The 26,689-nt window shown below is 33.5% G+C and overlaps 1 protein-coding gene across 2 annotated transcripts in view; it reads left to right on the plus strand.

Moving 5' to 3' along the window:
- LOC124368753 (probable G-protein coupled receptor No18) overlaps nucleotides 1-26,689 on the plus strand; it is a 93,690-nt gene that overhangs the window by 24,723 nt on the left and 42,278 nt on the right. The gene's annotated exons all lie outside the window — the stretch shown is intronic.

A 26,689-nucleotide genomic window follows, 5' to 3' on the forward strand; every position in this document is an offset into this window, starting at 1 on the left:
GAAAATACTGTAAATAAATAACAAGAGCAAAATATATATAGAAACAATAACAGAGTAACACAACAAGAATAATGGGAGAAAAGTTATCAGATGATATGCAAGTCATGACAGGCTAGTCTCAACTCTCTCCTGAAATTGATCTATTCATACTTTTAACCCTTTATAGGCCCTTCAAATTCCCATCAATCATTGCACGGTTGACAATCAAATTGTTCTTAAGCGAAATTCCTTAATCGATTCCACAACAAACTAGATTGTGTGCTTATACTTTGGAAATTGGCTCACAGTTCCCGGAAAATTTGTCTGTTTGTTGCTACATTTGTAATTGCCTAATACGTCTTCCCATTTTGTAGTAAAATATGCTTCGTTCATTAAAAGTTTTCGTTTAGTGATTTCGTTTAACGTAATGTTCGACATATTAATGGCTGTAACAATAGGGCCAGTTCAATAGTTCTTAAGAGCACGTCCCTATTGTATCTGCTTGCAAGTGTCATTGCTACATAATTAAGAACGACCAGATTATTTGACTCCGTTTCAAGATGGTTGTGTTGTAAATTTTCCATATTCGATTGACCTTTTCTATTGTTTTTATGCGATTTCAGTTGTTCACAAAACTACTTATAGAAACAATACCACTTCATATGTTAACAGTAATGTTTGTTAGGGTTTATCATTATTTTAAATACAGTATAGATGGAGCAAGATTATAAGTTGGACCGGGTCCAGTGATTACCCGAATTATAATTCATCTGGTTCAGTTGTTACGCCATCGACTGGTACACAGCAGTAGCAACACCGTTACAACTCCAATTATTTTAGTAAAACACGTTTCTAGACATGTCTATATGCACCAAGGTGAAAGTTTTGAATTAAAATTGTCATGAGTACGAAATCGTTAAAATTTGAATAATTATCTCCTCTCAATGCTAGATTAAATACCTTTATATGTGAATACTTACACTAAATACCAACTAGCTTTTAATTGTTCTGATGATTAAGAACATCATAACTTATTTTGTTGCAAAACGTTAAAATAATGTTTGGGCATTATTTTGAGTTTGTGGTTCACGCAGGTTCAAAGCATTTTTAACACTATAATTAAAATCTTGGAATATTTTCGGTTTCGTTGCAGAGATCCGTCTTCTGTCAACAGATGTTGTCATGAACCAAAACATAGGTTACTGTTATTGTAACGGCCCTGAATGTCTAAGAAACAAATATTTCTTTGCTAGTTTGCTACCCATACGTGTATCGTGTAGAACATCGTTACCCATAAAACACCCCAGCTGCAACAGTAAAATTCTCTAGAGGTCTTTCTCACTTTGTACAAACCTTGGTCTGCTAACGACAAATTCACTTGCATTGCTTTTCAATTGTGTGCAAATGAATGACCTCCTGAGAAAGCACCGATGTGAAAAAGATACCAGAACTGTCCCTGGCAGAGTGCCTGAAACAGAGATATTTTGGCCCGCGATACCAGGACGGTCCAGAGACGTCGTTGACAAGGTTGTCTGGTTTACGATTCTCGCCACCCGCTGTATTGAGAGTATTCAAGAAAAACACGCCCACCGTTTACAAAATAGGTCACTCGCGCAAGGCTCTCCACGGCTAATTTGTCTACCTGAGAACGAATTGCAGCTGGCGCCTAATTATGAAGATGGAGAATAGAGACAAATGAGAGTTTTACCTTTCTGCACACGGTACATCAATCATCGCCAAGGTGTAACCTACATCAATACACTGACACGGTTGAACAAAACAGTAAAGTATTCTTGCTCATGGACAGATCAGATTATATTGCTTACAAATATGGAACTAATTTAAATTAATCAAAGTAAATAAAAGTAAAAGAATATCTTATTTTACCAGGCGAAGTTAGGGCTGATAGACACTCCCTAACACTTAACCTTATTAATCAGTTATTAACAGTAATAACATTTAACTTCTATTTGGTCTACTACGTAACGTAAATAGCTACAGGTCTGCCTCAAAAGGCATTGTGTCGTATCTGAATGAAATTACAGAACTTCTTAAAGCTTGCTCCTTTGCAAAGATTTATATCTTTCGTAGCTGAATTTACTTTTGAATATGGGAAGGATTTTAAATATAGATATTGTGCTCAGTGTTGTGTTTTTATACTGTATATACATTAGTAATATTTCTTATTCTATAAAACATTTCTTGATATTACTAAGGCTCGATTATTCTTATCCATATTCCATCGTTCTGTGCAAAACAGAATATGCTGTTACCTTGATTGGTTTCCAGATTATAGGTCTAGGATGTGAATATGAATTCATTTAGGACTAAAGCTTTTGCTCCACCGAGAACATATTGTACTTGACTAGATTTCAAATCTGACACAGCAGTTGACCTCATATTTACACCATTCACATAGTACAACATACACTTTATAGCTTTTTCCGTCCTCAAAATCGAACCCAATACATTCAGAATTATGATTCCCTAATGTGATGTTGTTAGTCTTTTAATACCTATTTTCCTATTTCATCAATACAACAAACAGTAAATTTTTATAGCTCTCAATAACGTCATCATTGTCCTTTTCATCAAACTTAGCGTGCACTGCCGCTGCCGGTGGCTACGACAAACGGCCTTTCTAAAGGCCACCAATAACTCGTTCGTTTTCGCTTATTTTACCGCTTATAGTTGTAAAAACCTATGTAAACCTGGTTGTTTCAAGTCGCTCTCGACTATATTTTTGTTTCAACGCTGAGTATAAAACCGTTTGAAATTTTCAATATCCATGATTGTAACTTTCCGCCATACTTCAGGATTTTTGCTTTTCTGGTACAGTTATTCTATTCCCATCCTACTCACTTCCAAATCCATCAGTCCCCTCACCGGCAGTTCTGAAATAACGCCAAATAATTCCAACTTATGTAAATACATTTTTTAAATAAGCCTATGACAGTAGAAAATATTATTTTCAGGATAACGTTGGCTGTGTATTATTTATCGTGCTCTTGTGGTGTACATTGTCAGGGTTGCAAATGTCAAGTTGGTAATTGTTCCAGTCTTCAAACAAATGTATTGAGATAATATAACGAAAAATGCTTACTTAATCCGAGAATAAACCGTATCGCATGGTGTCATAATGTCATACTTCTCATGAACTATAAACATTACACGTTTTATGTTTCCAGTTTGCTATGTAATCATTTCAAAATTTAGAATATTTTAATCACTTACTAAATCTTAGAGAAATTGGCCCGTTTACAGTTTTATCACAGCGTAATTAAAACACGTTATAAAACGTATTCTTGCAGCTGTGTTACGGTTATACTCTTTATATCCACTTTATAAAGATGCAGTTATCATAAACTTGTACAAGCTATTGTGAATAAACGCATATACTTATTTATTATATAGTAAATGTTTATATTTTCGCCCGTAAACCATTATCAGCTCCACCGCGCTATAGTTGGAGAGGGGATTGACCCCATTGGCTCTCCGTGACCTCCCCACTGTGATTACAGGGACCCCCATTTACAATGTGAAGAATCTAACACTACAAACTGGGTCATTGCGATTTTCTTTGGACGTTGTGCGAATTTTTGTACATGGAATAATATGGCGAAGAGAGATGTTGGAGACTTAAGAATTTAAGTAGGACAAAGCTTCCTTTTTGTTACTATCTCCTTTCCTATTCAAACTATGTTGTTCACTATGTCAAAAAGTTTGATTATTAAGTTCTCCACATTAAGCATTTTTGGTACCTAGATCTAACTTACGATCGGCCTAGAATTGACAATACATTCTTTAATACGATGGTGTCGATAATTGTTCTCTATTATAAATTTAGTTAGCTCTTATCAAATTAGGGAGTTGTCAAATATCTCTGAATGATACCATGATTATTGTTGTGTAATTGCTCAGAAGGTTTTAGGAGGGTGGGAGAACATTTTTTGGAACTTATGCAGCCACTCAGTTGAATTCCAGTTTTTATGTCACAAAGCGGAAACATCGCTGATTTTCATAAGAATAAGAATAAGAATAAGAAATATTTATTCCATTTGAAAATAAATACAGATATAAATCATAATTAAAAACTCGGAATTCTAGCCATCTAGACAGGTGGCGATGGCTAGCACAGTTTATCAAACAACTAAATTGGCATACAACAGTCTATATTTGACACTTAAACTGGCGGTCCACTGCAGCGCCTACTATATACACACAAAGTATTTACACAAAACTATTAAGTCAAAACTAAGAATTATAGATTATTTCTTGTTAAAATTAATACCCCAGTAAGTACATATTTTCACATTTTACGAAACAGAAATAAAATATTATATATTCTAAACTTAATGCTACCATTTTCAATGTTTCACCCACAACATAACATTTAATGGAAATTAAAATTACTCCCAAGATGAAGTATTACATCATTGTATAATACAATTTTAATTTACATCGAGTTTATAATATATCACTGAATGATGCCTGTTAATTCAGTAATTTCATCCTTTTCCAGCAACCAAATTCTAATTTTTTTTTTTAAATAAATGTTTTTTTACAAATAATTTTGATTTGGTTTGGTAGCAGGTTAAACAATTTTGGACCTAAAAATACAAATGACTTTCTAAAGAATGACTTATACACTTTTGGTCTTTTGAAAAGACCTTCTGAAGCAGCTCGCGTATAATATTTAAACTGTTTATTATTGTCATCACCACTTCGCATATAAAACGTTTTTAATACTTTAAATACAAATAGATATTTTAATGGTAGTATTTTCAACTGTCTGAACAGAGGAAGGGACGGCTCACGTTTACATTTAAATGTTATTATTCTAATAAAGTGCTTCTGTATTATCTCCAGTGGGTTTAAAGCTTTATTACTAGCTCCCCCCCCAAATTTCTATCCCATAAATAAATCTGGAGTGAATTAGTGCAAAGTAAAGGGTGCGCATTACAGCCTCAGGTAGCAAGTTCCTCAAAAAGTAAAATTTTCTGACGTTTCTTCTTAATTGTGACTGTAGATTGTCTGTATGTGGTTTCCAGGATAATGATTCGTCGATTATTATGCCAAGGTATTTGATTTGATTCACTTGCTCTATAACTGGACATTTACATTTATTGTCATTCTCGCAGTTAATATTTACGTGAAATTTCAAGTTGTTGTCGAAAGAAAAACGTTTAAGACCAAAATTTATAAATTTAGTTTTTTCGGCGTTTACTATCATGTTATTATTTTCACACCACGCTTTTAATGACCGAATGTCGAATTTCATTTCCTCTAAAATGTTAGTCCAGTGTGTATTATTATATTGAAGAGCAATGTCGTCAGCAAAAGCTGTGGCTCTTCCCTTGAAGGGAACGCATAGTAAATCATTCACGAATATTAAAAACATAGTTGCACTAAGCACAGAGCCTCGTGTTAAAATTTACGGAAGTAAAATAAACAATCAACTAGACCCAGTAATATAGGACCGCTTTATCGCCATCCCAGAGAGGTCTTTTGAATCAAAGCCTTGTCCGTGTAACCCAGTTTACTTTGTACTTCCAAAGGCTTTGATTCAACTCTTTACACTTTAATGAATTGACATGTCGATATTTATATGACAATTTGAATTCAATTCAAAGACACGAAACGAAAATATTCGCGTTTTCATTACCTATTTTGGTAAGCAAAGTGAGTTTTTAGAAATTAATATGCTTTAAAATATTCCATGCTAGTGAGAATTGTCGTAATTATTTAATTAACTTTTCATAATAGTTAATGGTTTCTTAATTGAGTTCATTGTAAGACAAGGGCTTAAGGCCATAAATTCGCCTTTTCTGGCGTTACGTCATGAATAAAATAATTTGTAATTTGCCATCCTTGTCAAGTATTGACTTGTTTGCATTTAAATTGCATAAGTCGTCTACTTCTAGAAAACGCCTACATAATTACGACCCAATTTGCTCGAAGTTGCCTTACTTATAAATTTAACATTCTGCTCGGAAATAGTTCGCTATTGACGTTCAGACCGTTGCACGCAAACATGAAGGTACCTACGTTGTTTTGCCGATTGTCGTCGTCTGCATTCATCGCGAAGGGTTATATCTTATAGGGAAGTAATCAGTTACAAAACATATTTTAGTATACCGCGATACATCTGCAAATTACGTCTGAAGAAATGTAACATCTGTTTGTTGAAGCACAACAGTTTTACGCTAAAAGTATTCTACTGGCTATTTTCTGTTTTAAATATTCGAATGCAGCAAACACTACTTGTTTACTTATGTTTCCTTCTAGTAACATAAACTGAATTAATTTAATAAAACAGTTTTACACTATTTCACTGAAATATCAAAACGATATTATGGAACACACGTATCTTTAATTCGCGCTGTTGGACGGAAAGTTCACTCACTCCGGCGATATCGTTCTCCATAAACGACAGACGAAAGATAAAAAGACCAATAAATCGCTGCCGTCTGTTATGTCTTGGTCGATACCAATCGCTGTAATGCGAGAAACCGTGACTCGAAATTCCAAGAGTTGGCACGTAACTCATTTAGCGTCCGTGTTACTTCAATTATACCTGATTCTGTACTCTCGCACCAGAGGTCTCGCCTGCGTGTAACCTTTCTACACAACATTTTACGTGTGCTTCCATACATATATCGAGTGTAAAAGTGTGTTCATTAGATGGAGAATGCAGGTTCAGCTGGCAAGATGACTAGGAATTTAAACATCAGTATATTGATTTCTAATTGTTTACTGCCACAACATGATGTTTTGTGTAAATAAGGACTATTTACTAATCTAATAATAATTATCTATTTTCGAAAAAAAAAGTTTTAAGAAATAAAATAAATTGTACAGTACCATGTAAAAACAGAAATTAAAGGCTACACTGCTTTCTCTTAGCTGGCCATTAAATACTAACCTAAAATTTCCTTAACCTATGGAACAAAGGAAAAAAGAAATAAATTGTAGTTTAAATGAAAAATATGCTATCTTAACAGACAAATTTAGGCCCACACGGCCCTCTATATAAAGCATAGCGTAAAAATAAAACCCAATTAATTATACATGACATATACTGATTAAGTTTATAAATATTTACATAAACAAACCGTACACGCCGCAACGGATAAAATAGAGAAAGTATTTAAATTTAAAATGTAATTTCGTATGACTTGGTTACATTAATAATTTTAAAAAATAACCCTACGAAACGAAAAAAAAACATTTTAATAAATATATTTGTAAATTTACTATAAACATACGTGTAACATATACGCAAAAACGTAATATACATAGAAATAATGCTGCATACATTTTGCCAATTTTAAGATTTTAAGATAACACTAAAAACTGTTACTTAGAGATCTGTTTAACATTCTATAAATATATCGGTACAATAAAAAGACTCACTAGTACTTAAATACACACACTCATCCCTTTTCCATTACCGTACCCACTGTTCCTCCAACTGTGTCGCCAAAAACAGGGAACAACTCTCTATGGAAGTTACATCATATGTGAGAGTGTTCCATAAGCGGCATTCTCGACGACATGCAATGATTTATCAATCACCACGGTCCCTTCCTGGGACATTCGCCAAATATACGAGCCAGAGCGTCTCTTGCACAATTCGTACCCAGATTGGAAATAATTTAAATGGTTTTGGAAACCCAAATTGTAATATTGAACTAGAATGATAATTTTTATAGATCTTCAGTATTTCATTTTTTAATCAATCAATAAACAAGTAAAGCATATTTTAAGGCACGAAATTCAATATTCTCAATTTTTTAAATGGTAAGAATTTCCATTTATATACAATGATTCATTTTTATATGTATTTAAAGCGGTGACTTGCTGTATCATCATTACACCAAAGTTACATTATCAACATATATAAATATTAAATATTAGTTGAAGTATTAGGATTTAAATATTAGTTATTCGGTATTAATGTACCAAAAACATTTGTTTACAGTAATTCAGGGAACTTATTTGTTCCGGCACTAATAAATAATTTGAATACTGATATGCTTATACGATCGTTTAGTTAAATTCAGTCGGTTAGCTATTGTTGAATAACCGAGTGAGGATTCCCACACATTTTATGTAGGCGGGAAACACCCTTTTCCTGCAGAATACACTTTCTAACTTTTAAGGAGCAAAGTTGAGAACAAAGTTTTATGCTTTGCTTCTCAGACCCACGAACTAAGTATCAGAAGAAATTCATCTGCAGTACTTGCTTTCTAAAGTTTATTGTATGGTAATGAACAGCAGTCTGCTTTAATGTATTGTCGCCTTTTCTTAGACTTTTTCTATAGATTATTTTCTGGAAATTCAATAAAAACCGACTATTTGTTACATCAAAACGCACCTTCAAAAAAAGATTTATCATAACATCGGTATTGCTCCTTTTTGGAATAAAATTGTTTTAATATAACAAAATTTACAACGTTTACGTCATGTTCATAATAATACATCTTAGTAGTAGAAAATTCAGCAAAACTGCTAAAAAAACTGGTCCCCCGATTCTGAAGTAAATTTTGTTACAAAGTAAAATACATGGGCAACAAACTAATCACGCAAACTTTTTGAAACTTTGTACGGATTTTTAAAGTAGCTTGAGGGGACAGTTCCCTTACTTAGCAATATTATCCTAATTACTTGGAATTTACGTAATGATATGTTATGAACAACTTTTATTATAAACAATATTTTAGCGTTGCATTAATATAAAGAAATTATTCCACTATTTTGTGGTTGTAGGTTATGCCAATTATGACTGTATTACAGTGTTTAAAATATATTAGAGTCTCGAAAACTTTATTTTGAATTGTATCATTTTTCCAGTAACATAACAAACTATTATAGAAAGCTATAGGAGGTATATCTCATCCGTTTCAATAAATAATTTACATAAATAAACAAACCTTATAGTGAATGATAACACGACCAAATAAATATTCCTCCTCTTTACGCAATCAATAAAGTGTTTTAATTAAAAAAAAAAAAAAATACAGTAATTATATTATTTATTTAAAAAAATCTTCCCAAGTTCACCATTGTATTTTTATCATTTTTAACAAATTTATTTTAAGTGAACAAACAATTTTTGGGATTGTATTATTTTATTACAGATAAAAAGATAAAATAGTATATCCAAAAAGTCATATAACTGTAAATCTTTTTTATTACGTCGATAACATAAACGGAAATTATACGATGTCTGAAACAGAGTATTAATATATGAACGTGATTTTCTGCATGTCTGTAAAACGTCGTCTGCGTTAATTAATGTAACAAATATTTTAAGAGTACTATCTAAGTAAAAGTGCGTCTTGAAAAGCGTGAATAAAACACAAAATAAGATGGGATTGTAATGAACTTGCTTACAAAGAATTAAGATACAATTGAAAAAGCATTACTATAGAAAATAATCTACAGACAATTTTGATTCATACCATTACTAAATGGCACAAAAACTGTGCTCTTCACAGCTAGCTAAAACTTGAAACACGAAACCTAGGTTAAGGAGGGAAAACTTAATCTTTGCCCAAGTTGTCATTTTAGGAATATTTTTGGGTTGGAAAAGAGTTTTATTGTATTTATAGGAATACTAACAAAAATTATGTTTTAGTCCAAATCGAACAATGCATAAATTAAATCTACCCATATTAACACCTGTGTAAACTTTACCACACCTAACATTCGATTTCATGATTATACTCAATAAATATTACTTATGACGTGTACCAATGTGTAAAAAAATGGCAAATTGATCTATAAATGAACTAAAACAGTTTTATTACAATTTCTTAAAATTATAAAAATTATTTTAAATTCCAAAGTGCAAAAATTCAAAATAAACCAAATATTTTAAAACGATTTAAATTTATTAAGACTGCGACATGCAATTAATACATTTATAGTGCACTTTATTTATAGCATTCCTAAGCATACACACATAGTAGCAAATACTGATTTAAACACATATGGAACACAATGAGAATTAAAACTGTTTTAATTTATAAAACATACGTGTAACAAGTGAACTGAAGTTCCGATTAATATTTGATTACATATTCCACTTGAAATATAATACGGAAACGAACCCAGAAGTATTTTTAGTATTTACCGATAATAGACAATAGTTCAGAACTATAACATAGCGTCGCGTCGTCGTTTCGAGAAAGTAGACAGGTAGACAGACATGTTAACTCATCTCCAGCTGGTATCGACTCCTTTGTCCATTGTTTTCTTTGTTCTTTGAACTGTTATGGCCGCCCTATATACGTGTAGCTGTGTCCAACAACCAAAGGCGCTGCATTCGTTGTTATTTAAATTAATTCGTGACCTATTTTATTTTAGGATGCCATCAACAAAAAGTTTTAAATCACAAATATTCTCTATTGTAATTCATTATTAGTACTTTAGCTGAGTTTGAATATGTGGTACTATAAATATAACTACTCGTCTCTGTATTTATGAACGGAGTGAAAGAAACCTGCACAGAAGTTATAGGTTGTTAGTTAATATCCAAAATATCTACTGAAAATAACGCGTGCTCTGTAAAAGAATGAATAGTTTAATCAATAACTTCAACCACACGTTTTAAGATGACGAAATCGATTTTTGGTTTGGATGATCTGTATTGTGTTTTAGACCACGGAAGCTCACAGAAAAACGATAATTTTTTATCGCTCCACGTGAAATCACAGGTACCAAAATAGGAAATTAACGTACGCGCGTAATTAGGCACAAATAAAAACGAAAGAAGATAAAAATATGAAAGTTGTAAAGCTTGACATGAGCAATAACTTCTGGGAGTGACATGTTGTTTATTAAAACAAAAAAATATAATTTCGCTTAGACAAATATTTCAATCATTCCAAATAAGAAGGAAGTTAACACAAAATTACAATTGCCAAGCTCTGTTAGAACTAAGAGTAATACCGTCCCTCTAAGGGTGATAAGCTACACAATGTGAATGATAATAAAATATCGATTATTTAAGTCGATAATATCGTGTATTTAAGAACAGTTTCATTCATTCAGTATATAGAATACATCCATCAAAATTACGTCTTGTGGGCAGACAACTGGGAGCGGTTTCGCTCTGCCCGGCCTGCCCCTGAGTAGGTTGGGCTGCACGTGTTCGAATAATGTGATGCCAATATGCTAATTTTGGTCGAAGATCTTAATGGCAAATCAATATTCACAAACCTTTGAAGCGAGTTCCGATTTGATTTTTAACTGTATTAAAATTATATTTCATTATCCTTGAATTCCTTCTTTTAACTTTTACCAGATTTCTTTTTGAAAGTGACGTAAAAACTATAGTAAATACAGTTTTTTTTTTAAGTTTGTTACTGGTGATGGATGATTTGAAAGGATCGAAAGATTTTGTACGTTCTCCATCGTATTTAAATACCACTTAAAAGCTTTGTTTTTAAGTTTTTAGAGTTTCTGTATTAGAGTTTTTGGCACCTGAATAAGAGGGTAAATTTCAATCCTCGAAACGCAATTATATAACAATTTCAAATGTCAGAGATTCTACTATCATTTCAAACTTTTTTATTATGTGCCACTTAATTTATATAATATATTAAGTTGCATATATATATATATATATATATATATATATATATATATGTATATATACCGTTTCGTTCGCTTTCAAGTATACCTTTAAATTCAGTAAGGTGAGCTAAATGTATTATTTTGTGAATACTAATAATTAAAAATACATATTGAAACATTTAAGAACAATACGATTATTTCACTCTCCACTAGGTGACATTGAATGTATTTAAATTCATTAACATCGAAATTTAATTGGTTTACTATTGAGTAGATGTTAAATTTTTCATTTGAAATTGAAGACGACGATTTTTGGTAACTGGTTTGTTACAAAGTGTGGCGTTATTGGTTCTTCCATTCATGACAATTTATAGGTGTTTTCTGGTATTCAGTACCCTGTTGAAAACTATGCGAAATAGTCTTCTTGAATCACGTTTTAATTGGCCCACGAATTGGATTATATAAATATTTTTAAACTGATGTATTATCGAATTGTTTTCTCTAATTTGTTTCTCTTAAATTCGTTAACTGTTATATTCCCGTTAATGAGTTAAGGAAGTGAACGCTTTCCGTTACTCAGATCTAAAAATATATATACGCTATCGGGACAGTAAATAAACAAGTTGGCATTGGTTAGTAGCGGTAAGTAGTACCTTGTCGCCTACACACGCACACACACGCACACGCGCGCGCGCTCACGCGTGTGGCCGGTGTCACATGAATGGATGAAGTCACCGGTAATAGCACCGCCACGTGACATGTTGTATATGCACGGGTCGCGACCGGATTCTGGGCTGGGACTTGAACACTCCTTTTGGAAATTAACCAAAAGTCGTGTAAGTCACTTTGGCTCTCGGAAAACTCACTGTTTCAAACCATTTTTGCCATAATTTCGATTAAACCTTTGCCACAATGGCGTCGTCGTGCCTAACGGAAATTTACCGTGTAATTTAAAAATACTGGGGACTTTTTAAATCATAAAATGTACCTTAATGTTGTACATTTCAGTTAACTTATCAAATATCAACCATAATATTTTGCAACGTAATACTAAGTTTATTTAGTTGTGATGTATTTAATTTACTCTTGGCAAATAAACTAGAAGGCATAGTTACCGAGTTATAAGCAGAAATCTAAGTATCCTTGGGTTTTAAGTGAGTTAATTTTTATATAAATAATGTTGTCACATTTTATACAACTCCCATCGATGAACTATCACGGACGTGTTTGAACTGTTTTATTGTTACTTTCTACTGTTACTGGTCTTACTGGTCTTTTTCTCCTACCTTTCCTTGTTCTGCTATATTTATAGCCATAGCTCTAAAACGTTAGTTTATTATTTTTTTAATATTCTGTTCATTGATCACAATATTTAAAAAAATGAGTGATCTTATAAATTGTAGAATTCTTTAAGAATTCGTGACTGGTTTTCCATGGTATGGTACCCAACGTTACAACCTAATGATATTTATTTTATATAAAACCATCCCGAAATATCCTAAAATATTGGGTGAAGGGGCATTTTTGCTTATAGATACAGCTTTTTTCAGTTTTTTTCTTAAAAATATGTTCCTCGCTCGATTTATACTTCCCTCCTAATTGCAAGTTTGAAAATAAACTGCTAATACTAAAGTCTCGCAGTGGACTGACCCAATAAACTTTTATTTAATATTTTAATGTTATTCTATACTCTTGTTACCCTTACTTTACCTCCCAGGGTGTCTTAGGAGGTGACATTCCGATTTCAGTCTTTCGTCAACCATTCTTCAAAATTACGATACCATTCCACTGGCACTATGAGTAATAAAATTGAGTAGCAAAATCAAATATCATTAGTAAACTTATTATTGCTCACTAATAAAGGTTTTGATACTGACTTCAGAATTTCAGCATGTGGCCTTTAAACTGAGTAATTCAATTCGGAATTAGGTAGTATGAAAATATATGGTTAGATTCCATAATCGGCCACAAACCTTTTATAAGCGAGTCTATAATAATTATCAACTCTCCCTTAGGCAATTGCGATCATACCCTGTAGAATTGTCATCTGTTACTTAAGGGCTATCTAAGGATGTTTTTGGTTGTCGAAAACAGGGCATTTGTGGCAACCTGTTCGGAAGTTATAAACACTCTCTGATCTTGTTCCAAACGATTAATAGGACTGTTGTTCTTGCTTTGCGTTTTTAATTGACTCTTCACAGTGGGATAGAACAAATTTAAGGCATAACTAGTTTTTCTTCGGGAACTGCTAGTTACGTTATACACTTGCTAGGGCCAGATGTATTCCCTGATGCCCTTAGGCCGTTATGTGCCACAGTGCTCGCTACGCTATCGGGAGAGGTAGAAGCCAATGTAACTGGTCCTTATCTCTCTGATAACGGGAAGGTTAATTTACTTGTTATATTATGGCGTATTATCGACTACTGTAGATAGTTATGTTATTATAGTGATAACGTCTGTTACGACCCACCACGTATTCGAAGTGTATTTATTGCATGGGAAATATCGAGTGCTTCTTATTGAAACAGGTTTATGCGTTGTTGTATATCACTTGAAGTATTATATCACACAAATATAATCAGAGTTTTGCATACTGTGAGTAATATAATATTTCAGGCGCTCAGTACAGGGGATAGAACACTGACCTCCAATACTCGATCGAGTTTGTTGATTAGTGTCATCAGATCCTCATTGTCAGAAACAAAGCTTCAGCAATAAGCCCTTGGTACCGTGACCTTACCGCCGCTCCAGTGGATCTGTGTTGTTGTTGTGTTTTGTGTCGACCTTCACTGATGTGTCGAAAGTTACTAATGAGTTTGACCCGGGGCCGATGCCATGTGATGTGATGAGACGGGACGTGTCCTTAGGTCGCCGCCATTACATAACAGTCTATGTAACAGATATCTCACTTCAATGTTGCTCAGTGACGTGATCTCACGATTATGAGATACAAGAATTCGCATTGCCCCGCATCAGGATGAAGTCCTAACTTTGCAATTCTGTTCAAGCAGTCTTCGACGTGCATGTGTGTATTGCTAACACAAATACTATTATTGTACTGACTTTTCTCAAATATGGTCAAAAACATTCGAATATTGTCAATCCAATTTGTAGAATACAGCTGAGTCGCGTAACATCAAAACCAGCTATATCATAAAAATATTTTAGGGTATGCAATATTATTTACGTTTTAGTAGGCCTTAATCGCCCTAACTCGTCAGTTGCTATCTAAACAACAAAGCTCGCGGGTTAATTTTTAATTCAGTTACGTAAAACACCCATTATGAAAACGAGCATCATCATAAGCATCACTGTAGCCCTGCTGCTGGTGTATCGTCCTAAGCAGAATCAAAACTAGCTACGGTAGTATACGTAGTAACAAAACCAGCAACATCAAGTTGTTTAGTAACAAAACAAATTATGTGATTGTGCTTTTTAATTTTTATCTCTTCGACCCAAATTTTCTCTTCTCTGAAAGTGTACTTAACATTGTGTGTATCAGATGCCTACAGTTAAAATTGTATACTGTTACTCCTGACATTGCGAAAATAGTATAAAGTCTGTTTTAACACCAGACTACTCAGTTTATCGATCCGTTTTATCAACCCAGTTTATTTATTTTATAAATCCAATTTTCTACAAATCCAGTCACACCTAGTGCACGTGAAACCCCAATAATAACGGCTAACTTCCGAATCGAAACGCATCATTAGAAGATCTAATTTGAAGATTACTTGTACCGGTTTAGTTGAAACGTGAAATTGACTAGCTGGACATGTGATAGCTCCAATCGATGTCACAGTTGGCTTGAATGGATAGAAATCAAGGCTGTGGGGTCGTCTGTTCAACTGGTGGGTTAAGTGATCAGTCTCCGGGCAGTGTCGTCTGCTGGCTCCTGGTCGCTTGCTCCCATATGCTTTCGTCTATTCAATGTCCCCAGTAGTAATCTGTTTGTGTAACAATCCATAGTGTGTTTGTCCTGTGTTTGTTCTTTCATTCATTCATTTTCTGTTCTATGACATAAGAAAGTGAAAATATTTCTTCACCAAAAAGTGATCTACTCATTGTTTTTGGTGAATTAGGCTAGGTTGGGGTATGTAGATGGCTTAGATCGGGGTTTTAGATAATGCATGATGGGTTTAAGAATGGCATAACATTGCTTAAAGGTGCTTAATTAAATTGCTGTCTTTATTTATCAGAGCACTAACACAACTATGAAACTTGGCTTTAAGTGACTGTTCACATCAAAACTCTTCCTTTTGAGATACAGAAATTGGAAAGAACAGTGAATGGTATCGGGAAAGATTCTCAGCAGTACTTTAACTCTTAAAAACCCTAAACTCAGCATCCAAATAACATAATATGAAACTGATCAGTTGCTAGGATAAGCAAAACAAAAAAATTTGGTTGTAACAAGAGTATGACCATAATTAATTAGTAATGTTACAATAGAAATCAAACTAAGTTATTTTCAGCGTAATATCTTTAGTTTTAGGAGCACTCTCTGATGAAGCAAATTATTGCTCAGCTTAATTAGGGTCATGCAAAATCACTAGTAATATCAGCGGCCTTATCTAAGTGGAACTGATAAATTCCTCTCTATCTTTGGCAGACTGAGCTCCCTGACCAGCCAAAACAGCTTATTAGTTTTTTTTTTCTCCCGTTTAAAAAATGATAAGGAAAGGCCAAGACACAGTAATTTGTCAAGTAGGCACCACACTCAAAGTAATCAAAGAATATACGTCCAATACTTGAAACTGAGCGTTTTTAAATGTGTCCTAGTTACAAGGTGTTATTTGTGCTTGGGAACCCACCGCTATCTTGAACCCATTAAAGATTAATAAGGCTCAAGTCTTTTATTTTCAATAGTAAGATGTGTCTTCCAGCACTTTATTTCGGTATTAAAGCATTAAATTTATGGTATGAATTTTCTATATACTACATTAATCGACGTTTCCTTGTACAATGGACTCGATTTTAAATACCAAAACATAAGGTTTTCCTTGCGGATCTATGAAAGACATCATCATTTAATTACTAAATGAATCCAGTAGTGCGTGCAACCTTAGGTTAATCTTGTTTTTTAATAAGAACAGAGTTGGCTGTAAGTATGGACGCCCATATTAAGGTTAGCCCCATAATGACAATGTTAAACCTTAAACACTTTTTAATCTTATTTTTAATCGTGAAAGGAACTATTTCATAGTTTAAATAGGTACTCAAAGTATATCAGCTTTACAAGAAAACCACAACGATTTTAGATGCGTGCTCCTTTTACCTTTAAAACGACACATCTACCATAACTCTAGGACCAAAAATAAGGGCGTAACAGCACGAGTATTTGAGGTTAACATTGTTGTTATGGAGCAAAACTCAAGGTCGCTTCTCTAAGGTTTTGCACTGCTCCAGTGGCCTTAGTGTCGCAACCGACACATAAGGCTACGACATTATTAAAATCGCTCTACTGTGGCATCGCCACGCTACGGTTTACATAACGATTATGTTGTTTATGTGCCTTGGCCTCTCCTACAAAGCAAAGGATAACATAAGTTTCAGGGTACACTTGTTTTGTCCTTATCTTAGGCACTTTGTCTTTATCTTTCTTATTGAAACAGTTATTACAACATAGTCTTTGTCTACATATACCCTCGTCTATACAACTAACGGTTTTTCTAATCGAGTTCCGGCATTCTTCAAAACCATGTTATCAGTTTGTACTAAAGATAAACATCAGGTACCTAGCCTTACTGATAACGATGATACATGTTCGCCTCAATTATCGACTACTTTAGTCAAGTGTTCCCACTTAGCGGAAGCGCTGTCTATGATTTTGTCTGGCAATATCTTGTTTACTTTCTTATCATATAATGAAGCTAACTGGTCTCAAATAGAATGTTTAGATAAGAAAAGGTTGAATTCCATTTTTAGAATGTAGTTTATTGACCTCGATCAGAAGTCTTTACTTTACACGGAGTCCTCTTATCATAGTACGGGTAATTTTAAGGTGTCAGATATTTTTCACTTATCGTTTGTTAGCATGTTTTCCTGTATCATATTTTTCCTTGCCCTATGCGCTCTATCCGTAGTCACTTAGGGCCTTGTATTAGACGAGGGAAAGTAACCGAGCGATCTCTAGGGGCAGGATCGAACTGGAAACACTTTGACTATCAGTTCGGTACCTAACCACTGACCTAAACCTGCAGGCATGCAATTATTACACAATATGCAGTTAGCTTGCCTGTAATCATTTCCTGCAATACCCACATCGTTTGAATTATAAACCATAAAAATGCTACATTTGACTTTGGTTCCTTGATTGACGTTCAATATTAACAATGGATGCTTTTAAACTATAACAGGATTTCGGATCCTTTGGATTTAATTAGACTAGTCCTGAATTTCTAGACACATGATTTATTTTTCACGTGCAATTTTAATGTCAGGTTTAACCTTTACGAGTTTATTGCGATGCGTTGTTGATTGACTAATCACTTTGCATCATTAATCGTACTTCTTAGGTTTTTGCCCTTGAAGAAGAGGACAGATCCGAGTTCTCGAAACGCATTGTTCTATTTTTGCAATTGTGGCAAATGTACGAAATCCAATGTTAGCGTACTCAACGGACAGGTTTAATTCTAAACTAACAATTGTGCTATTTTGATATATTAAATTATAATTCGTGTATTAGGGCAAGTTAAAATTTTATAAATGTAAAAAAACACATCTAATTTCAAAGAATCAAGGTTGAAAATGAGAAAATGCTTATTCATCTTAAGTAGCATATAAGTAACATTTAATTATCCCACACACATTGCTATATTATGTAGTTATCAAATTTTAGTAGAACATGTTTTTAAAAGGTACGTACGTAATTCAGAAACACTTTTGGAATACTTACTGTGAGAGTGAACCTCTTTGGCAATATAAAGTGGGGCTTTGCGTTTATGCGTATTTATTGCCAAGAGCGGCCACATTACTTTTGTTCCCTTCTTGGAAGACTGTTTGCAGCTATTCCAGGTAATGTTCTCTGTTCAACACACAATAATACAGTTTTTGCTCATGTTCACTTCACTAATCAGCGCAGCGTTCAAGTTTCAACGAGAGACTTTGTAATGCTTCTCCATACTTACATAAGTAGTTTACGCATAACAGCGACTCGTGTCATCTAAGGAAGAGAAACTATTACGTGGTATCAAATAAGTATTTAATTTTATGATTGTGTAGAAATATTTACTAGAGCAAACTGAACCATGTTTCTTTTGTGCGCATTGCATGCATTTTGTGAACCTTCAGTTATATGCAGTTCACTGTTTTACACATTTTGCAAAACAATTTTGACACATTAGGCATACATTTAAATATTTTAAAAGCGATTAAATACCGTTCATCAATTTTGTGCTTTATGCAGACATAAAATCAATAATATCTTCTGTACTCGTAAACGTACAAACATAAAACTTTGAACAGTGACATAGGGCATAAAATTAAACTTTTTGATGCAATCAGAAACTCTTTACTACCTCAGTGGTAAATAGTTGGTGGAAAATCTTAAACGTAAGCATAGGTTGATGTGCATACCATTTTAAGTCTTAATTAGTCCAAAATGATGCCGCAAATTAGACCTCAAAAGGTTAATCCTAAATAAAATGGCAGCGCTCGAAATTTTCAATACAGATTCTATGTAAAAGTTGAAGAATTGCTTAATTTAATTGAAAACATATCACAATGACTAAAAAATACTAATGCTGAAAACAGATTACACCATATTAAAACTTCACAGCAACTTCCTGAATTAACAGTTAACTTTTAAATATTTGAACCACCACCATTTTGTAACGGATCAAGCTTTTGTAATGCGGTTTACAGCATACTTCTTTTGACTGTCCTTAAAATGATTCGCATATCAATCTATGCTTACATTAATAATTTTCTACTGACTCTATATATATATATACATACATACATTGGACTACCCTCACGTCATTGTGCCATAACTGGGTTAGTTACTGTATCCAAATTACTATATACCTATAAATTATCATTGTATAACAGGAACCTAAACATGGAATCAGCTCACACTGCCGGAAGATATACACAGTAACCCTTGTTTGTCTAAATAGTTTCCCGTATTTGACCAACCCGGCGGTCATAGTAGCTCATAATCATAGAACAAACACGGTCGGCCCGTGAGCAGGCAGCAGCGGCATACCTCTTACAATGCTTGTTTGTGTAGGAGCGGCGTCATTACTTCTTTTTTGTTTAATGACACCTCCATTTTCCTCCTAAGAAATTCTCATATTGGGTCACAGTGGATTATTCGAGTCAATAATTAGTTAAGGCATTATCGTTTGTGGGTTTTTAATACCGATTACTTCAATAGAGGCTTCCGTTTCTAAAAGAGGCATCTGAGAATAGTTCGGGGTTCGATCGACGTTCGATCGAGCTGTACTAAGTTCTTCCGATCTAATGACACTTTAACATTAGCAATGATTTACCATTCCATTTTATACATTTCTCGAAACAGAAGTAATTTTGAGGTCTTGGATCACTCAGAATTGTCGGAATTGACAAGGCAGAAACAAAACCTTGTAATTACTTAATCCAGGCTGTCTATATTCAAAGCTGTTTTTTTACTTTGTTCAAATTTACTTAATAATCATTGTCCATTATATATCAGAATATTTTAAAACTATTTAAGGTTCAGTTAAACTACATCAGCCGTGGAAGCTTTCTGTAATCTACAAGGGGCCACGGTACATATACGAGCAGATTTACATAAATTTCTTTAATTTAGTTTATTAGGAGTGAACGGTTACTTATATTTATCATGGTTTTATTGCTATTTTCTAAACGTGTTGTTTATGTCATGTGGAATTTTGTTATTTTAGGGAAATTAAATATTCTCATTTTGTTATTATTGTTTGTTAATTTATCAGCTGATCTGTATTGACGTACACAAAAACTCAACTGTTTAAATAAGGGTTCAATTCAATCAGTTATTTTATTCTTATACTTATAAAGTACCTGTCCTTGTGTAGCTCTGTAGGTTTGCTATTCAGAACTAACTCGGATTATCGATACCTGTGTTCCCAGGATCAGCCGGGATTAGAACCCCGGACGTGCTGATAATATAAAACATATATACCGTTTAGTATATTTAAATTGAAATGCTCTTAAAAAGAGAAAGTATACGTCTCATTCCTCTAGGTTTAAATTTTAGTCTTAACTAGACATTATTAGTAAGGGTGTACAAAGTATAATCTGCATAAAGCAATTACATTTTGGTCAGAAAATTATTACTATTTTAATAAGGATGTAAATAATGTGGGGCATCTAAATGATTTAAATTTGAGCACTAATATTTATGTCCAGACACCAAACTATTATAAAGTTACTAAGTGGGTAGAATAATCAAACACAAAATATCTTACCCATCTTTTAGCACAAATTTATGGTGAATAAAACACTTCTGTACATTATTCTACTTTCAAAGAAGTAATTATTGGAGATAGTACCTCTTCTTAATAAGCGGGTGTACAGGCGGCCATTTTTATTTAGCCCTGTGAGACCAAAGTTAAACTTTCCACACATTACGACCTTAATTTTAGTCGTAGAATTTTCGAAGATGTTTCGTTAAAAATTTAAATGTACCATTAATACCATCCAAGCGATTCTTAGTTTTTTCAATATTTTTATTGGTCATTCAAAAATCAAATTTTTTACACAAGTTAACAGTGAAACAAATATACAATTACAAAAACTGTATAAAAGCGTTTGATTGTGTATTAACTACAAATACCAAAAATAAGGATTTAAAAGTGTTTCAAGTTTACCATTGTTCTCGTTGGGTGAAACTCTGGGTCGATCTAACACACATTCAGCTACTAAAATAGAAAACTAAACTCTCCAACTCTTAATAGATTATACGCTCCCGTGGAAAGAGATATGTAGAAATTCAAGGAGCAAGAAATGAATCATCAAGTTATGAACATATTGTATAATGGCCTTATATATACGTTATCGTTACTCTAATCTCCTTGACATCCAAGTTTCCATACAGCGTGGGTGTGTGTGTGTGTGTGTGTGTGTGTGTGTGTGTGTCAAATTGAAGAGTAGGGAGTAGGGTGTGTCTGAAGTACCAATCAACCTTTGTACTCAAATATCTCCACTTGTGCTACATTCGACCGTTTACCTTCATCAAGCCAGCCGTTATCTAGAGGTAACTTCTAACTCAATCGTTGCTGCCCATTCATTAGTTGCATTAGTTAGTTAACCTTGAAGAGGTAATTATTCAAAATGCTGATATATAAGTGTGCATTTTTATTATGGGCTCGATTAGAATATTTAAATAGATTATTCATAAGAGTTGAATATACTAATTATACTTAAGTAAGGCTTGTTTTTTAGACTTTGAATCGGATACAGTTAACTGAAATATTATTCTAAACAAATGTTTTGTACGCTTTACACGATCTTTACAGTTAACAATCGGCTCAAGTTTTGTGTATCTTGAAATTTGACCTTAAAGTTTAAAAAATAAACTTAAAATTTAAACTTGTTTATCCTCGGTCAGTATAGAAACAGAAAAGTTTTGCATAATGGACCTACCCAAGTCCTCATAGCGTTGCAGGGAGGTAAATACGATTTGTCAACTTAAAGATTTAACACGTCTTGAAATCAAAATGAATTCAAGTTGCAAGTTGAGTTAGCTATATTCACTAAAAACATCTCGGTACTCATCGCTTAACTCCTAGACATTTTTTATTAAGGATCATTATTTACGAAATATAACTTAATGGGATCAGAGGTTCGCATCCATTTGTTTTCAATAAAGGAACTGAAATCGACGTTTCGAAAACTGATATCTCTGTTCTCTGAAATCTGTTCTCTTCTTGATGCGTCAAATCCTGAAAACTGTGTCCAATATCCATAACAATTTAAAAGTCAAGAAATAGTGTTAACCTTACCAAAATCATGCTTGCCAACAGAAAGCGTTTTTGATGGTAGGATTGGTTTGGACGTGTTAGCGCCTCCGTATTTTGTAGATATGTTAACATATTTGCTATGGACTCAGTTTGTATACACTACGCTAACTTATGATATACGCCTATTCACCAGAAAGAGCCAGTTCATAGGTGCACTCGAAATTTCGTGTTTAAATTTTTATCTTATTGAAGAATAATATAAATCTGCTTATTTTGTCGTGTATATCTCAAAACTCATTTTACGCGTCAGTATACTTATTATTGTTACGTGTTTGTCAAAGCAACTTAAAGTTTTAATATATGTGATACGTAATATTTTAGTGTGTATTATTAAAATAATAACCTATTTAAATCCATTTTCCAATTCGCTTTAGGTGCATGTTTTATTAACTTGTATTGCATTTCCTTCGTTGCAAGTTTCATGTTTCAAAATATGACCTTTCACTGAGTATTAATTTCTTGTCAATTGAAGATTTTTAAGGTTTCCCGTTGAAACATCTCAAACACATCAAATTAATCAAGGTGGGCTGCAAATATATTTTTCAAACTATCATTTCATTATTTATGTCTTTTATACGACATGTAAAGACCTGCCATTTTATGTCAATTCACAGTCCTATTCACAAGTTTTTAGCTTTCTTACTCTGTGTAAAACAGCGGCCATTTTATCTCAGATCTCAGTGCTATTCACAAGATTTCAGCTTCCTTACTCTGTGTAAATCACCAGCCATTTTATCTCAGATCTCAGTGCTATTCACAAGTTTTTAGCTTCCGTACTCTGTGTAAAACACCGGCCATTTTATCTCAGATCTCAGTGCTATTCACAAGATTTCAGCTTCCTTACTCTTTGTAAAACACCTGCCATTTTATCTCAGTTCTGTTCACAAGTTTTCAGGATCCTAACACTGTGTAAAACACCTGCCATTTTATCTCAGTTTTCAGTGCTATTTACAGGTTTTCAGCTTCCTTACCCTGTGTAAAACATCTGCCATTTAATCTTAGTGCTATTCACAAGTTTTCAGCTTCCTTACTCTGTGTAAAAAGCCTGCCATTTTATCCAACTTAACACCAAGGAAGTTTATCATGGCAGTATTACGTAGGTAAGTAAGCCATGCTTATATTGAAGTGAACTTCAGAAAGAGTAATGCTTTGTTTCTACTTTATTGGAATACTTTTTGTGAAAGAATCAAGAGAAACTTTCACCCTCCCCAATCTTACCCCCGTGCCGTTTCTCATTTCACTTTGGCCTTCAGAGTAAAACTTTATCAGAACATTTCAATGTTTACTAAACAAGTTTTACTGCCTACGAGGAAAACGCGCTATATATAGGCGCGAATATTTCAGCGAATGACTAAATAAATAAGTATATTTTGTCGAAGGAAATACTTTTATTATACAGCACGTTCCACAAAAATGTCTGTTCAATAGATGGAAATTAACAAAGAAGTGTCTCTAACACTAGGTCTGTAGTCTGTTAGTCTGTATTTTTATAAAATGTTATAATTCAGGCATGGGTTAAGTTACGGCGTAATAATTTTGCAAATTTGTATGTCTTGTTAGGATGTTACTTTCTGCCGAAATGAAAAATCTACAGATATTAGTTTCAAAAAAGTGGCATTTTTTGGTAAATATTTAAAAGCGGCGACAAGAAAAATAATTTGTATGGCTGTATAAAATACAGCTTGCAAAAGGGCAAACATTTTAATTTCTTATTTTTTATTATCAGTTTTAAATAACAGAATAAGTGTGTGTTTACTACCCTCTAATCCATTGAAGTCAATAGTAACAGGCAGACAGACGCTAAAAGAAGCAACAACTTACAGTGATGGAGGAACTTTTTGTTCATTTTCACATATTACACCATATCCCCAAATATTTTCCTACTCCTTTTGAACACACTGTATATCTACAAAATTAACTGGGAGCTACTTAATAAAATGTCACGTACATCAATCCTGATTAAAAATCAAGTTCACGACTATTCATTAATTTACTATACCCCTTAGATTGTTTCACCCACCAAACTATGATTTCATTTCATATATACCAGTAAACCAACTTGTTATTTTCCAAACTTTTCGCGGGAAACGGATATATGTCTTGACCGTTTCTTACCTAAGAGCTGGGATATACACATTAGCCCCAGCTCAGGTATTCGGGCAATACAATATTTTCTTCTGATCATTTCAAACAAATAACTGTACCTAATTTATCCAACCAAGAAAAAATTCATTATTACTTATCCAACAAATAATACTTAAATTTGTGAAACTTTTACATAAAAGTTTTGATTATTACTCTTAATGAAACGAGTACTTTTTAGTATTAATGAGTAAAATTAAATATCTAAATTGACGGCGCTGATACCCAGAGTATTAGATTAATGATTAGAAAACTAAAACCTCCAGACTAACTTTGAACTAAGCGAGAACACGTTTATTTTCGGTTTATCATGTTTCTCATCAAACCATTTCTCGAAGCTTATCATCGCTTGTCATCTCACTTAGCGTATAATAGTTTTACACACGCGCGCGCTCGCACATACGAGTATACACACAAATATTTTACATTCAAATTGACTTCGATTCAGAGTCTCATTTGAACTTAAGAGGAGTCCGACTCTTTTATCTTCTGTAATGTAATGTTTACGCCTTTTATTGCTGGAACTAATTAATCTAGGACTAATTCTTTGGGCTTTTATTTACACACACAAGATAAACAAAATTGAAATATACATTTTTTACAAAAACAATTATTTTATGTAATTAAATAGTCCTAACATATTTTGAAATAACTTTTCCTAAAACTTATATCAGAATTAACGATTTATGTATGTGATTAGCTTATATTAAAAGAGACATGCAGTAAAAATTTGACTACTGTAGGACCTTCCTGAACTGAAAAAGTGCATAAAAATATTTAGAACACAAGTTTCGGAAATCGCAATAAGAAAAAAAAAATATGTACCTGTTTAATAATTTCTGTCAAATCCCGAAATATAGGCTTAGTTTCAGTCATGATGTCTTTTGAGGTATGGAAATAATTTTTATGGTCATATGGTGTTTGGTCTAATAAAGATTGGTCATATTTGCAGCAGGTGCCATTGATGAGAATATTTTAAAATCGCTATGACATATAGCAAAAAATATTTTATAAGAAGTAATATACCGTATATATTTAAATATAGTTTTCAATGCATAATAAATATCAAAAAAGTAAAATTAAGATTTTTCGAAAAATATCGAGTTAGACTGCCCCTAGAAAGTTATGGTACGGTAGATTCCGGACAAAAGACTGAGGCACTGTCACTGCCGGACATCTTTACGTCACTTTACGTCACCGACCGGGCCTGGCGCACAGCGTCGTGCATAAGATGTATATGACGCAAGGCTGACTAGCTGTAGCTTGTCAACCCGCATGTCGGGGGACCCGGACCTGGCTGTTGTTATCGGGGCATTCACTCCCAGGCCGACTCTCGCCGGGTCCCCACACACGGCTCGCCGGCTCTTGTGTCCCTTGCCTCTCGAACCAACAGTTGGGTCGCGAATCAACAAGGGCGCCTTGAGAACAAGCAGCCTTGATGAGCCAAGCGAACGATGAACATCAAGGTTTGAAATAATGTTTCTTGTATATCATTTGTATAGTGTCATATTGTATAGTGTCAAGACTTGTAACATTACAATACTAGTATATAAAATGGAGATGTATGTCCGTTGGAAAAAAATAAACATCTACTTAGTTTAAACCAATCCTCGTTCAAAACACCGTATTTTTTACGTAGTCTCTTGTTTGTGTGAGGTAATTATATTTTTATTACTGAACTGTAATAAGGGTATTCAACGCGTTCGTACAGTTCTGCGCATGTAAACGCGTTTTGTTACTTAATGGTTTCCCAACAGTCTTTGGAGCGAGGAATTTAAAATCATATTTTAGTTTTAGACATCTTTTGCCAAGAGACATTCATCTTTATATCATGCATGGTAACAGTATCTAAACCATCAACTTAAATCTGGACCACTCTGCAATACCAACTTCTTAGAATAATATAGTTACTTCCAAGATTATGTTTTAAAAAGCGAAGAATGGAAGACTCACATTTTTTGGGTTATCCAGAACGATTTGAACCCTAAAATGCTTAG

The sequence above is a fragment of the Homalodisca vitripennis genome, chromosome X (assembly GCF_021130785.1).
Source record: "Homalodisca vitripennis isolate AUS2020 chromosome X, UT_GWSS_2.1, whole genome shotgun sequence".
In the NCBI taxonomy this organism is placed as follows: domain Eukaryota; kingdom Metazoa; phylum Arthropoda; class Insecta; order Hemiptera; family Cicadellidae; genus Homalodisca; species Homalodisca vitripennis.